The 12,144-nt window shown below is 37.1% G+C and overlaps 1 pseudogene; it reads left to right on the top strand.

Moving 5' to 3' along the window:
- The first annotated feature begins 1,148 nt into the window (after window positions 1-1,148).
- LOC129904762 (5S ribosomal RNA) lies at window positions 1,149-1,268 on the top strand (annotated as a pseudogene).
- The last annotated feature ends 10,876 nt before the right edge of the window (window positions 1,269-12,144 follow it).

The raw sequence follows: 12,144 nt of genomic DNA, 5'->3' as shown, positions 1-12,144 counted from the left end.
ATACCTTGACGGAAGGCACGTCTTCAGTTCGCAACCTTCTAATTTTCCAATCGAAGATGGCAATAAGTTTCTCCTCATAGGATAACTCTTCCATCTCATGGACTTCATTTATAAGACATACTATGGGTGGATCGCTAGTACATTCGCGAAATATCTATATCTGATAGGCTGGGCGTATGGTCTCCAAATCAAGTGGTAAGCTCAACTTACCAGCCGCGTTGCCTACCTTACGCGCAACCTAATACAGTCTAACATATTCTGTGTCAAGTTCCTTTTCTAGGTGACCCCATTATGAACATCCAATCATCAACTTGAACTCTGCATGTCGACGTCGATTATCTGTATATCATTCCTCCCGACTCTGGGCTTTTAGTCAATAGTTTGCTTAATCCTGTTTGGCCTACCAGCTTAGTCTTTTTCCCATCAGGGGGACCTATAGGCGCTTCCTTACAACATCTTGTAGGGGTTATTTGGACACTGAAATGGTAGCCCTTCTCGTAGGCAAACCTAATAATTGATGGACGATAGTCCTAGCTACACTTAAAGCCAACCTCATAAGCTCGCAATATATTTTCTAGCAGTTGATAGTATGCTCAGTCTATTTAGAAGCCCGAGGTAAATATGGTATGAAGGTTTGTCTGTGCTCCCGACCTCTTCTTGGACTGAGGTCCAAACGTTAACCATATTTGAAGTTCCTCTATCTGAGATATTAGCTGGGGAACTTCACGGAATCTTACTACTTCCTTGTTATATAACTTCACCTCATTCAAGTTGCATAGGTGGTATTGCTTGCAAGCAAATGGGCTGATTCGTTAGCCTTCTCGCAATAACCCGCATAGCACCCTACTCTTGAAAAGTTTAGAATAGGTGCGTGGTGACGTTGATAATTTGGGAATCCTTAGCTTCGTATAGTTTTTCTCGACTTTCTTTAGAACTTTAACTGGCCTATATAGTTATTCTGTGGTTTTCCACTCGTTAACTGGTTCTATATCGAAGAACTGTGGCATTCAAGTGCGTCGTCAATTAGCAATTAGCTAATCCTTCTTATTTTGCTTAAGCCCTCGTTACAATTTCCTTAACGTATCTTATAATACTCTGGGTACATAATCTCATATCGTTTCTCCATCACTAGTTCAGATTCCTCCATCTCGCGGGATCACACCAGCACTAACGCATTAAGTTCCATTAGAATTTTGAAGTTAAGCGTGCTGGGGCGAGAGTAATATTGGGATGGGTGACCTTCCTGGGAAGTCTTCGTGTACCGTTTCACTGTAATCCTTTCTACAATGTGTGGGCACTCAATTTAGCCCAAGATTTACCTTAGTGTTGTCTCGCGAGTCTTTATGTTTTTCCCTGTCCTTCCTTTGTTATCTTGCGACCAGTATCGGCGTAGACCTTTAGTTCCGCTATGACCATGTCCCTTTTTGGTCAGTTTGGTTTAACTTCCCCTATTGTATTCCCCCCCTTTCTGTACGCACCCATTCATTAGGGTGGGCTACTGAGTAGCGCTAAAGTTCTTTCATATAGTAACCTTTGGAGCCATTTTGAGTTTTGGCTATTATTAGCTGGCATAGCTTTAAAGGAATTTGACATATGATCTCCCCTATCCTTTATTCATTTTGTGTTCTTCTCATTTTCTACCACAGGAGGCTTTCTATTCCTTTGTCCTTGGTTATACATTTATCGCAACATCATTTGCGACCAACTCTATAGCCAACATTTTGGCTTTTTGGTCTAGCATGTTGTCATTATCCTTCGTAGTGTCTCTTGAGTTATTCGATATCCTTCCATGGTTACATTTTTTTTGTGTGTTTTTATCCGCAACCACCTTCTAGTGTTATATTGTTCAGGGTCTCGTCACAAACTTCTTAACGCTACCTTATGTAGCATTCCGGCTTCCATCCAATTATTGGTAACTTCCGGAGCTTTCCAACTTGGTTTAGCAAGATATCTTATCGAAGTTTAGACGTCTATCTCACATTTATTGCTATATCAATTGCCTCCTCCTACCTTTTCCATTTTCTCATTAACTTCCCCCCTTTAGGGGGTACCCGCACTTTCCTCTGTTTGTACTTTGTTCTACGTCTCTATGTCCAGTCTAAATTTTTGTCCAATTCCTTTCACCAATCTATTTGGTACCGCATCATGTCTTCGTTTATCTGCATGTTTATAATCTGACTATCCGCGTACGGAGCCTTGATTAAATTACGAAGCGACGAGAACCTTTCCATATCTAACGTAATGTCTTATCTACTAATCAGTACTTGAACAATGTGACCTAGGGAACAACTCGTCCAAGGCCACCTTCTACTTTTTCTTTTTCCAAGAATTACTTAGCACCTGTAGTTGTTCTAATCCCAATTAGGTAGTGCTAGTATTCTGACGATAACTATTCTAGGTTTTCTCGAAGTAGTGGTTTTGTCCCAACCTATATCCTTTGCTTCTTGGGGTGAATAGAAGTTACGTCATTTGTTCCTTAAGTTTTCCATCCTCGTCCCTTAAGGATTCCACTATTTTTGGGGCGACGTTGTGTACACGCGTCATTTCTTTTATATCTTAATCCCCATGCTCTTACTCCGTTCTCAATGCAGGCCTTTAACTTAGGCAACGCGTAATATATGCGTCTTGCTAGTGGTTCCACTTTATCCCTGCATACTCGTATCATACTATTCAGTTTATACTTACATATCCTCTTTTAATTCAAACATATATTCGGTTCCTGACATCACTTTGAGGTGCTTCTGTTAGAAGTTCTTTCCCCAATTAGTCGGTGGCAAATTATAAACTATTATCGTACATCATTTTCCAACCATTGTTGGAATAAATTAGAACCTCTTAAACATCACAGTACTTTTTTAGTACTTGACCTACCTGGTCTCCTTCTGAGTTTATCCTCGAGTTATGAACAACTCATCTAATTTACAATTAGGAGTTGAGGGCTTGGTACCTTCAAAAAGAGTGAATCTCAATTACTGGACATCTTACCCTTCATTCTGAGCCCTCTGTGTATATTCCTACAATACAAATATGGCTGGAGATACCGTAATCTGAACTTTACTATTTAAATAAGCCTTTGTTCCTCCGAAATAAAATTCTTCAAGTGGAAAGGGTGCCCCTTATCGACCACCTAAAGGTTACCTCTTACAGCTTTAGTTGAACACAGTAGGGGTACTTGGTATCAACTCCTCAGACATCTCAAAAATCTATGCTTTATTTCCTTTTTCTTGTTCTGGGAAAATTTCGGCAGAGTTTCCTCTACATTTCTTACTTATCCCAAAACCTGCATGCAGAAAATACCAACAATGCCTCACAGGGCCAGCATATATATTTACATATCATATCACAACCGCACAGGGCTTTCAATGTCATCTTTTTTTTTATTGCAGCCACACAGGGCTTTCGACGTCAACAATAATATAAAAATATTAGACTTACCTCATATGTCCAACTTCAAACTGCAACTATTGCACTTCCTGACTGCTTTCCCTTCAGGTTTCAGCTTTACATTTCAAATAATACTTCACTACCTTACCAAATGGATATCTTCCGTGCCTTCACTTTACTTACCTGCGTGCTTTGTAACTTTCCATGTCATCAATTACTTTCTTCTGTTAGTGTCGTCCTTCTGTTAAGATCCAAGGTTAGTATAAGGAATTTTTCCTATGACTCGGATCTAAAGCACGATCTCAGATGTAGAAGAAAGGTAACATCCTAAATGTCCTGTAGCTTCCTGTTTATAGATGTGGCGCGTAACACATCGATAACTAAGACTCTATTAGACACGGTCTGCAGACACTCCAAGGACGAACTGCTCTGATACCACTTCTGTCACGACCCAACCTCGTAGGCCGCAACTGGGGTCCGACCTGGACCCCCCGTACATATATCTATTAGCTGAAGTCACATTGAATCATAAATAAGACAATATCATGTAATAGAGCCCTACTGGGCGATAATATTTTCATAAACTGTAGCCCTTTTCGTTTGTATCACAACATGACAGGGCACGCAAGTCGACAAGGCTGCCATAACATAATAACATATATCATATATCATGTAGACCCAGCTTAATCAAACTGACATACACAACCCACATATACATGTCTGCAGACCTCTAAACATATAAATGACAACATATGGCGGGACAGGGCCCCCGCCGTACCCCTGAATGGATAAAACAATTTCTATACATATGTGGACAGTATCAAAAACTAGGCTCCGATACAATGGAGCCTCTTCCAGCTGAGCTGCATGGAATCCTAAGCTGACGGACTCCCAAAATCTGTATCTGTACCTGCGGGCATGAACGCAGCCCCCCGAGAAAGGGGGGTCAGTACGATATGTGTACTGAGTATGTAAAACATAATATAATACAACTGGAAATATATCTGAGATAGAGAATCAGGGGATAAGATATCAATTCAGAAACCTGTACCTGTACATTATGAATTACAAAAACATGCATGTTCGAGTCATATCATATAGCCGGCCCTTTCGGGGGTCCGGTGAATCATCTCTGTAAAATCATCTCTGTAAAACCATCATGGCCCCAGTGCCATCACCACCTTATTACAACACATCATCATATATTTATACACGTATCTTGGCCCTCTATTGAGGGACTCAGTGAATAATGCAGTGAACTGTGCACGAGAACATATCCTGGCCCGGGACTCAAGGAAAGAAGTGTTACGGTATACACGAGTAGAGTAGTGAGTAACTATATGCAATTTAAATCGTTATCAGAGACTCGACAGAATAAGAAAGTTAAGCTTTTATTTGAGAACCCGAGTAACGGTGTAGTCATCTCGAGTGTCCTCTAAATGCCATTATGGGCTGTCTCAATTATAATCTCGGGGCTCCTAGACATGTACTAAAGTAAAGCCAAATCGCTTATGGAACCAGAAACATTTGTTAACATATAGTCTGTAAGACTTGGAGCCTGTACATTTGTTACCTTTTTAACATATAAAAGTTTCCAGGGAAATAGTTCGATTATTATAAAAGTTCGATATTCAGATGTAAATAAGAGATGCTAAGAATGGAGTTACCCCGGAACTCATATCATGTTTAACCTACAACTAAGACATGCCAGAAGAAGAAAGAGAATAAACTATATATAGTCTGTACTTTCCTTTATGGGATCTGCATACACATATTTCATACCCGGCCCATCATGGGGCTCGGTGAATCATTATGGCATCATAATCTCACTTTCGTACCAAATACGTATCAAAGGAAATGAGAAATAGCTTTCCACATACTAGTGTTTAACACATAGAAGCCTTACTAGGCAATACTCAATTCTTGCAGAAATTCCAATACTAAGCAGTGGATATGGGTTATGAGGCATACTTGGAGTTTTGGGAATGGAATTATCCCCACATTCCACACACACTTCACTTAAGGCTAAAATTTGCCAAAAGGAAAGAAAGATAGTTGTACGAACTTATACCAAAACATGCCAAGAGAAGCTTTACATACCTTTTGGGAGTTACCCTTTATCCTGCTCGTCTCGTCGTCTTCAGAACCTATTCAATATGAAAGTAATACAAATATCAACTACTCTTAACTTTTCAGCATCTGAGGTTACACCTTACTGTTAATGGAATCTATTTCCTTAGTCGTTTCCTCGTCTAGTCCTTTAGTTTGTTAAGGCGTTAACGAAAATTGGGCAGCACCTCCCCTATAATGTGCCCTATCCGAATTTCCAATTAGGTCCCTAAGACCTATAGACAACCAACAACAACAACTTATAGCAATTCATACCAACAATATACAACATAAACTCCAAACGACTTATTCGAAAATACGATATCAAAATAGGGCGTCTAGTCTTTATTTTGTGACACTTTTAATTATACGTAACGAGGGGTCATGTGGCTTCGACCAGCAGCACCCTAACCCACATTAGGACATATTCAGGCCCTGCAACAACAAGCCACACCCCTGCAGAGCAACTCACAAGAACAACACTTTGTTTCGACAACAATTCAACTATAACGACTACAAATTAGTTTATTGCGAACGCCAAGTATTTCTATGCCATTTTCATATTTCCAGCCACCAATAGGGCGTGTAACATGCTCCATCAGAACACATAAAGCTCAAATTTAAAGAAGAAACCTTACCTTACGTTGAACTTGTCAAACTCGCTAAAACTATCCAAAATGTGAAATCTGGACAGCTTACTGTTTTACCTTGTCTCTTCGTTTCGAAGGGTTAATGGAGGGAAACAGGATTTACGTCCTTCATGAAAGTTATAGACATGTGTCTTAAGGCCGCAAAAAATTTCGAATCATCCCTACATCAATTTTGTACAAAAAGATATGACCAAAATACTTACAGCTGTCCGTGTAGAATTTCCAAAACCAAATCTGAGCAGTACCTCCTCTACACTTCATCACCATTTTTCGAGCTGATACAAGTAAAACTGGATTTTGGAGTCTGAATGAAAGTTATAGAACCACGAAATATCTTTCCAAAACATATTAAATCATTCGAAACGAATCTGTACACAAGAAGTTATACCAATATTACCAACAATAGTCCCATCCAAAAACGGGTTGTTTAATTAGTTCTTAACATTTTTTTCCTTCAACTTTCTCTTATTTCTTTCCAAGTGTAAACTGCAACCATGGTTCCTTAGGCATCCTAAGACACATGTATACACCCCCACATGGTTGAAAAACATTGTAGATAATTAATTCACAGAGGAAAATTGAAGAACTCACCTTTAATTCTTCAAAAACGTTGCTGCCTTGTTCCTTTTGGTTCTTCATGTTTTTCCTCTCATTTGGCTGATGTTTATGGATGGAAAATGAGTTAAAGAGTCAGCCAACATGTATATATACACCTCCTTAGGAGGTGACACGTGGCAGCCCCCTAGGGTGACACCTCGTCCAAGCTTCCAAGACAAAACTGCCACGTGGCAGTGTGGGGTCCATCCCAAGTAGGTGAGTCACCTGCCTACTTGTCACCTGCTTGCTTCACTTTCGTAAGTTCGGAAACTAGTTTTTGCTCCCTCTCGTAGGTTCGTAATCTCATCTTATTTTAAGAGCCTATGTAATACGTGCTACATAAGTTTGGTATGTAATCAAGTAACTCACGTATGTAAGATTTCTAAATTAGTAGCTTGCGTAGATAAGTCGAGTCCTACGACTCGTTACTTGGCCTCCTATTCCTTCCGGATTCTTATATGATTCCCCTTCCAACCTTCTCTACTACGGGGTATCACATCCTCCCTTCGTTGGAGTCATTTGATAGTGTCGTAGCATATCCGGTTCATATGGTAATGTCCAAGGAACTTATGAAACATTCTGAGTTTAAAAGGGTGAGGTGTAACAATACAGAAGTAAAGAGGAAATGAAATCATAATATAACTGGACATGTAGATAACTTAATCAAGCTCTTAATACCCCCAAAATCTGATTGCCACATCTACAAGTCAATAAGTATTACATTAGATTATAAAAAAATACAAGTTTCAATATCTTTTTTTCTAAAATAGAACAAAACATAAATAAAGAGTTAGAGGTGTCCGTCGAAGTGACAAATAGCTACCTCACTCACTCTCCAACTAGAGCCTCGGACATAGAAAAGTAGGAGGATAAATCACACTGATATAGGCTCAAAACCTACACATGTATAGAAAGTCAGGATGATTACCAACCAATACGGTACTAAGAAAACAAACAATTAACTCTAAGTAAAGACATATCAAACACGAGGACCTATCACACACCATCCGAACCTCCTCAAACTACAACCGACATAAGAAATAGCCCAACCTAACAGTCCTCACTCCATATCGACAATACACGGATAAAACATCACAATTTGTACTTCACTATGCACATAATAGTATTTAAGTATAATCACAATTCTTCCTCTGTTAACAATCATAATTTACATCATAAATCATGATTATCAAAATACAAGGATAAATGCAATGTCATATAGTGCAATGTCAAATAGAGTGATGCATGTATGTCTTAATGATACACACCCACTGAATCATTAGTCTGTGACTCAGGGGGCCTCTTTAGTCCATCCACTAGCCACGGTTGTATGGACTGATCCCTTCTCTCTTAAAATGAATCCACCACGAATTTGTGGATCGTTGCCTATGTCCTCTCAATATGAATCTGCCAAGGACGTGTGGTTTGTTCCCTCTTTCCTCTCATTCTTAAAATTCATTATCATAATATTGGCACAACCTCGTTGTATGTAAATAGATACAAATACTCAAAGAGAGGAACACAATGAAAGGAATAACACTTTCACAATCATAATCCAATATAGAAATCTCATCACAATGTCATGTGTAAGTTTATCAAATCATTTGAATCATTTAAGCAATCTTACAACACCAAATCAAAAATTTCTTCTTTTACCCCTATTATTTTTATCATTAGAGTTTATTTAATAACCATCAAAACATGATGTCACGATTTAAGCTAGACCCTAAACGTGACACGGTGAATAAGATTCCGAAAAATCCAAAATAATTCTCTTAGTATAACATAGCATGACTTAGAATAACATAAGAATCAACATAAGAGAAATACGAAAGATAAATCTCAAAATAAAAGTCTCAATAAACAGAAAAACTAAACATAACATCCAAATGAGCAGAAGAACATACTAGTCTAAGACAACCTCGACTATTATGGATGGAGCGTAGGACAAACCTTAGCTCACCAAAATAAAATATAACTGAATCAAGTATGAAATAAAATAAGTAAAAGATCTCATAATGTGGTTGTTCCTTCGAAGCATAAGGACTCACCAAGGTAGCTAAGCCCACAGGATCTAAGTACTAGCCATGGGAGTGTGCAGTAGCATCGTGACCTATATTATGAAATAGGTAAAAGAAGTATACATCAGTACTATAGCATGTACTTCGTATGGAGAATGTGCAATGTATGACATAAAACTTAATAATGCAACCACCAAGTTAAAATATGTTAAAATCCTTTAAAACATCATTAGAAGCAAAAAACATGGTCAATTCAAAACATAGAAGAAACTCATAGTTAAATCATAGCATAAGTGCGAGAAACTGTTAACCTACATAAACTATGTGAGCTATAACATAGAGTCCGCTGTCATACCTCCCACATAGAAAAGATATTGTCCTACTTGTCAAGGTAAGGATCATAGGCAAGAGCTATTGCGGATCCACTAGCTAAAGCCAATTAATGCATTTCTACGAGGGCACGTAGTTCTGGACAAGAGAATTGCTACTAGAGACCCGACCTCTACTAACGGGAGAGCTTTCATCTCAATATCTACTCGGTGCTAGGTAAACTCCGAACAAGAATAAACATAATCATAGCATAGACATAAAATGGTAAAAACATTGTAAGACCAAAATCATCTTAAATACTTGAAAATCATAAAAATAGCTCCTTGACAAATCATGATATCATAGTATGTTCATAGTGATACTTATCTAAGGATCAAAATCATGATAAGCTCATTTATATAAAAATCATGGAAAACATTGATTGTAACATTCTTTATAATGAAGCAACATTTGTCTTCATAGAGATCATAATTGATTATTTCATAAAAACAACCTTAAAATCGTATTCATAAAGTCATGATGTATGATGCATAGTCCTTAAACATAAGTCAATTTCATGAAAATGGGAATAATCCATGGGTTCATGTAAAACTCATAAAAATATGCAATTAAGATCCAATCATGCATAATAAGATCACATAGAGTGAATATAAGCACAATTAAGTTAACCCAATACAAAATCATTGAAAACCTAAAGTTTAAGGAGAAATCATAAAAGATGAATTGAGTTTACTTGGGACTCTATGGATGGAAGAGAGGAATTGAGTTTACTTTCTACGGTCTGTAGGACCTCTCGTCGAACATAACTTTAGATACTGGAATTTGCCATTTCCTCAGGACCTTCCCACAATCCACATATACAGACCATAGGACCTTATATGGTCCGTAGATACCACTCGTAAATGGACCTCTAAACTTCAAAATTTTCTCAAGTGCCTGGGCTTTGTACAATTTCTCTCTTACGAATCGTAGGTCTTCCTAAGACCCGCAGGTCGGCTCGTAGAAGCCTACACCAACAACTGCACTGCAATATTATTTTTTTGTTCCGACTTTCTAACTTCTGGGGTATTACACATAATATATGAAACCCTTCGTGAATCTTCAATACTCCCACACATACAATAGAATACAGGGTTCAATGCACTTAACAAAGAGTTAGAAAGTCCACTTTCTTAAATTCAAGCACACAATCACTTCGTAACTTGAGTCTACCCTTCTGATGGGTCTCCAATTCAACACAATCTATTCAAATATGAAATTACATTAAGAATTCAAAACTATCAATACCCATATCAATATTTTAAAAAACAGGGTCAAATTGACCCAAAAACTCAATACTGTAAATGAAGGATAAATTTGGAAATTAATACATTGATACGTTATCTAAAGCATTTAGAAACCAATAATGAAATTTTTTTCAAAAATGGAGTTGAAATCCATCCCCAAAATCCCAAAACATAGGATCAAAGTTTAAGACAAAAATTCTCAATATCCAGATCTGAAACCTCGACTTAAATCTGAAATATTTCTTAAAAAATATCTTACCCATGCTTAGGAAAGTTCAGATATGAAATTTCATCAAAATAGAGTTAAAAACGACCTTGAAATCCTCAATTTATCAAACTTTACTTTACCGAACAAACTTCAAATTATAAGTGGTTGTTAATATGATGAAAATAATGATGAATCAACAAGTTTATGACAAAATTAATTTATCCATAACATAAGAATTCTAAATATACATTTTTCATCAAAAATGGAGTTCAAATTGATAAAATCCCAATTTTCCCCAATTTGTTTTTACAGATAGAGAAAGAAAACTAAATGAAGAAATCATAAGAAAATGTTGAATTGAGGATCAAATACTAACCTCCATATTAAATTGAGAAAAAAATCGCAACAATCACTCCATTTCGAGCTCTAGAACTCCCAATATACTCAAAATATCAAATGAACCCAGTTTGAAATTTACATACATGTACGACACTATTTTGCACTAGAAACCACCAACATAAATTTTCACTAAAAGAGTCGTAACTTCCTCATACGATAGCAAACTTCCCCGATTCTTTTTTCTAAATGTCTTAAATAATGATATGAACCTGCTCGTTCAATCGAAACTTAATTTTGTGCTCGTATGCTCCATCAAATATTATTTCTGCTTGATAAATAATTATTTCATATCTTTCGATCAAAGTCCAATTTCAGCTTAGCGAAAGTGCATCAAGCCTTGCAGATCAGTCATATAATTCATGTTCAAACTTTCAAAATTTTGAAATAATTTTTCGATCCTCATAATGAACCTTTTAGTTGACAATAATTATTGAAACAACGCCAAAGTACCTAAAAAGCTTAAAAACTCACCCAAACATCATCTGAAACCTTCCGAACACAAATCAAATATCATACTAGCTGGAAAATAATATTTTGGACTCAATAAAATCATCAAAACACCCAAACAAGATAACCTTAATTTGATGTTGATCAAAGTCAATTTTAACTTAAGAATCTCCAAATTTTCAAGTAAGGGCATGAAACTCATCAGAAAGCTTTGAGGGCTGAATCAAACCTTCAACTAGACCAAAAATCACCATGAAGACATAGTAGAATCATCAAAACTTGAAAATAACCTTTTTAACCTCGAACATTGACAAAGTCAAACTTTAGACTTAACTTTTTTCACATCTCATCTTATTGCTCAAAATCAAATCAAAAATCTTGGGACCCAAATTAATAGTACATAAAAACCAAAAATCATACTCCGGAGCTAAGGAACTATCGGAATTCCATTCCGAGCTTGCTATCACCAAATATTGATTTTGGTCAACTAATTATGCTTTCAACAATCAATACATCAAAACTCTTACAAAACGCATCGAAATACCTCAAGACCTGAGTCAATTGTCCTACTAACCCAAAAGTTATGTTCCAAAGCTGATGAAACTGACAAATTTCATTTTGTTACTATGAACTCCAAATATTGACTAAAGTCAACTCTTGGTCTAATTACACTTAAACTTCCAGCTCAAGGTCTCCAATCCACGTAAGGACTT

This window comes from Solanum dulcamara, chromosome 9 (assembly GCF_947179165.1).
Source record: "Solanum dulcamara chromosome 9, daSolDulc1.2, whole genome shotgun sequence".
NCBI classification, from domain to species: domain Eukaryota; kingdom Viridiplantae; phylum Streptophyta; class Magnoliopsida; order Solanales; family Solanaceae; genus Solanum; species Solanum dulcamara.
Note: the sequence above shows the minus strand (reverse complement) of the source record. Positions and strands in the feature narration are given on the sequence as shown.